At 37.5% G+C, this 4,074-nt stretch overlaps 1 long non-coding RNA gene across 1 annotated transcript; it reads right to left on the bottom strand.

The window, feature by feature from the left end:
* Positions 1–334: 334 nt before the first annotated feature.
* On the bottom strand, positions 335–3,262 carry LOC121051041. Its single transcript, XR_005804890.1, has 3 exons — positions 3,136–3,262; positions 2,944–3,032; positions 335–394 (listed from the first exon to the last, which is right to left on the bottom strand). It is a non-coding gene; the product is annotated as an uncharacterized LOC121051041 (long non-coding RNA).
* Between the last annotated feature and the right edge of the window lie 812 nt (positions 3,263–4,074).

The following is a 4,074-nucleotide window of genomic DNA, read 5'->3' as shown; positions in this document are numbered from 1 at the left end:
AACCGGAGTAGGAGGCGGTGATTAGTTGGGACTGCCAACTAGCCACAGGTAGTAGAAGGGACTGCCGACTAACTACCTCAAGTCATCTGGAAGGGACTGCCGACCAGATGATGCATCGGGTGGGACTGCCACCCGAGCTGTAGTCTGGAAGGGACTGCCAACCAGACTATTACCTAGAAGGGTCTGCCAACTAGGTAAGATACGCATGCGCCAAACTGGCCTCCTTGTCAACTGTTTCCTTTTTAATCCTTTTCTTTCCATAAAATCACATTTCAAAACTTAATACCATGCTGCATGCATTATTTAAATAAAAATAAAGGTCCACTCACAAGTGAATCCCGCAGCTAACCCTGCTGCCTGTCTATGTCCTCCTCGCTCGAGGGCTCAGTACGTCCTGTCACAATAAAATAGGATATAATTAACCATATAATGAGATACTCTCAAAAACAACTCATTCCCCTCGGAATAAGCATCCGTTATTCACAAATGGTTATAAAACGCCCATCCATTAATTTGAGATTAAATTCTATCATTCCTTTACAATCTCAATGCCCTCTAACTCAAACTACTCAACCGATTTTTAATTCGATTCTCAATCGATCAAGGACTTCACTTAATTTAAATCTTCACAAGAACCTTTCGATAACTAAACAAATTTTTAATTCACTTCCTTCATCAAAAATTACCACCAAATTATAATATAAAACCTTTCCAAAAATTTCCAAATTCATTCTTAACCTTCCTTATTTCCACTCACATTTCCATCTCTAAATTTCAACTCCTCTCTAAATTCTCTTTTCCAAAACACAATCTCCACTCCAAACTCCTCCACAAAATAGAACAATTCCACATTCTTTCTTAATTTTTCTCTCCTTTGCAAAATCACAATTTCAACTCTAACAATCTCAAATTCTCTCTACTTCCTAACAAATAATTCATAAAAGCCCTTTACCAAGAGTTTTCACCCAACACTACAAACATGACAAATCCATCAACCATGTTCAACATCACAACCAAAGAAAACTCAATATCAAACAAACTTCAAGTTTAACACAAACTCAAAGATTAAATTCAATTCCAATCAACCTATTTATTCCAAAATCAACTTCATAACCCACACAACTATCTCTAAACCTGCAGCAGCCACCAAAAACAAGCAAAAATATCCAGAAAAATCAAACAAGAACCCAAGAATTCGAGAGTTACTGTTCACGGTACTGTTCACAGTCTCAAACACCTTCAAATCTTCCTCCACAGCCCAAAACAAGCTGCAACAAGGTTAGGAACTCATTCAGCAACTCACCAACAACCAAAACCCAAAGAAATTTGACCGGAAATCGCCGGAAAACTGAGATCAAAGTAAAAATCCACTTTTTTCCATTTCTGCAATTTTCCTCATATCTCCAAAACCAAAGCTACCCAAGGTGAAATACTTACATTAGATGCAAGAGGAGGAAGAGAAGATCCTCTAATGGCCGGTGGTGCGGCCGGTGGCGGTGGTTTCACCGGAAAAAGTGGCTCCGGTTTGCAGAAAGAGAAAGAAAAGAAAGAAAAGAAAAGAAAGAAGGAAGAAAGGAGGGGGGGGGCTGGAATCGGGAAACCGATTTCTCTCTCTTCCTTTTCTGTTTTTATTTCCTCTTTTCCACAATAATAAACTCATCTAAAAAAAAATAACCATGCTATGAATAGTACTTTCTATTTTTGATCATAACTTTTCCGTAAAAACTCCGATTTAAACAAACTTCGTGTCCACGAACTCGATTTTGTGTCTTCTACGACAATCTCAAATAAATTTCCTAATTTACTGGACTAAAGAAAAAGTCACTCCTCGGTCAACCACGGTAAAAAGTAATTAATAGGTACGGGGCATTACAGATGATCCTCTATCTTTTATTTTATCGCATTGTCAGAGTGACCAATTTCGTATTCCTCAATTACGGTTACGATAACTTGTTTCTTGTTCGTTGCTTTTGTAGGGAGGTTTGGTTTGGCCTCCTAAGTTCCTACTTTTCTTCTTACTTTTTTAATAAATTCAAGTAAGAGGAAGGCCCCTTATTTGCTTCAGCTAAAAAAAAAAAAAAAAAATTCAACTTGATTTCTTTCCGTACTTGTAGGCACAACTTTTATATACAAACTATTAAAACTTCCGGTTAGTCAAACGATCTTCACGTCTGAAACCATAGAGAGCGAGTCAGTGAGATTAATTTGTCTACTAAAAGCATGTCACATATCCCGTTCTATAGATTTGCTTTTGCACCATTGAGTATATATCGCTTTACTATAATGGGTACATTGTACAAGCCACAAGCTCTTTGTTTTTTACCATGTTTTTAACACGTGATAAAATTTTGTTTTTGATGTTGGTTATTCATTTCTTGTTCAATGGGGAAACACATGGGGTCGTATTAATTCTTATGTTTTGATCATGTTAGAGTAATAATTATATGCATTTGGTCTTGTTTTTTCCGATGGCTTTTTGACCTATTTGGTCCGAGGTAGAATACATTATGTTCACACATTATCTATGATTTTATCGTTAAACATTATTGTGGCACTTGTAAGTTCTAATTTTATAATAATTACTCGCAGGTTCTGTACAAATTTTCACACAACAATTACTCGTATGTTTAGAAGAACAAATCTCTCTTTCGCACGTCTAACAATTTCAAAAAGAGCATGAATTTGACTCGTACAAAAAGGTTAGATGAATCTTTTACCTTTGTTTTTCTTAATATCCTAGCTTAACCTGACATATTTATAAGCGAAGCAATCTCCTTCAAATCTATCAAAATTACGCAGAAAAAACCAATACAGTGTCAAAATCCATACTCAAATCCAACAAATCCGAAACAAACCGAAACGCCCAATTCACAAAGCACGCCTAACTTAGTCAAACTCCTAAACAATGTGGAAAAATTAGGGTTTTGATTGGCGAGAACTTACGGTGGAGAGTTGTGGGAGTAGTAGAATAGACTGAATTGGAAGGGGCCGGGACCTCTTTCATCTCCACGTCTTGAGTCATCTTGTAGTGACTGCTTTGTTCGCCGAGATTGAACAGAAACAAGAAATTGGATTAGATACTGAAGGAAGATGAATCCGAAGCGATTGGAATTGGATTTGATAAGACGGATTTACCTGGAATTTAGAGGCTGCGGTGATCGGAGTAGATTAGGGTTTAGCCTCCTCTACAAGTCGAAGAGGGAGATAGAGAGAGAGAGAGAAGGAGAGGTGGAGTGAGTGAGACGAAAACAAGGGAATGCGGAGTGCCTAAAAAATGGTGTTGTTCTTCTAAAAGGTAATACATTTACCTTTTCTTTTTTGTTATGAAAAAAAAATAATAATAAAAAGCTTTGTAAAACGTTTTTAATTGTCTCAGTTAATTCATCGGTGAGACTTTTCTGCGCTACGAAAACATTTATTATATCGTCCTAAATCATAGAATAATTAGAAAAATACACAGTAGCAGTGTAGCACTAGCACCGGACCAAAGAATTAGAAACAGAAAACCCACATTTTAACAGATTTATATAAATAAAGATGCACAACCTAGTGTCAAAGCAAAATGGAGCAGTATTGGTTACGGATTTTAACAGAAAATGACCAAAACTCTCAGCTTTTAAAAATATTAAATCAATGCCACTGACTCTCTCCTCTCTCCCTTAATTTCAGTTGATTCCCAATCATCTTAGGGTTTTGGAGATCAATGGTGTCGATCCAGAGAACTCTATGGCTAGCGTTCCGAGACCGTCCGTACTTGAATGGCGGGTCTCCATTTTCAATTCACTCGCCATACCAGAAGGCCTTCTCTATTTTCAGCTGCATCTGATTACCGATAAATCGATCATGGCGCTATTGAGTTCGAGGGTTGCAACTCTATCTGTGGCTAAAGTAGTGGCTACTCATTCTTAGACCACGGTGAACAGCTCTGGCATCTTCACCATAGGGTTTAGGGGCTCTTGCGGCATAAACGTTGTTCTTGTTCTACACCAACAAAAAAGTATGTTGGTGTAAAACAAGAACACGAGGCTCATCAAGAATTGGTGGGGTCCAACTCTATGAATCATCAAGTTGAGT

Source organism: Rosa chinensis, chromosome 1 (genome assembly GCF_002994745.2).
Source record: "Rosa chinensis cultivar Old Blush chromosome 1, RchiOBHm-V2, whole genome shotgun sequence".
Classification (NCBI taxonomy): Eukaryota; Viridiplantae; Streptophyta; class Magnoliopsida; order Rosales; family Rosaceae; genus Rosa; species Rosa chinensis.
This window is presented reverse-complemented; position numbering and strand designations above follow the sequence as displayed.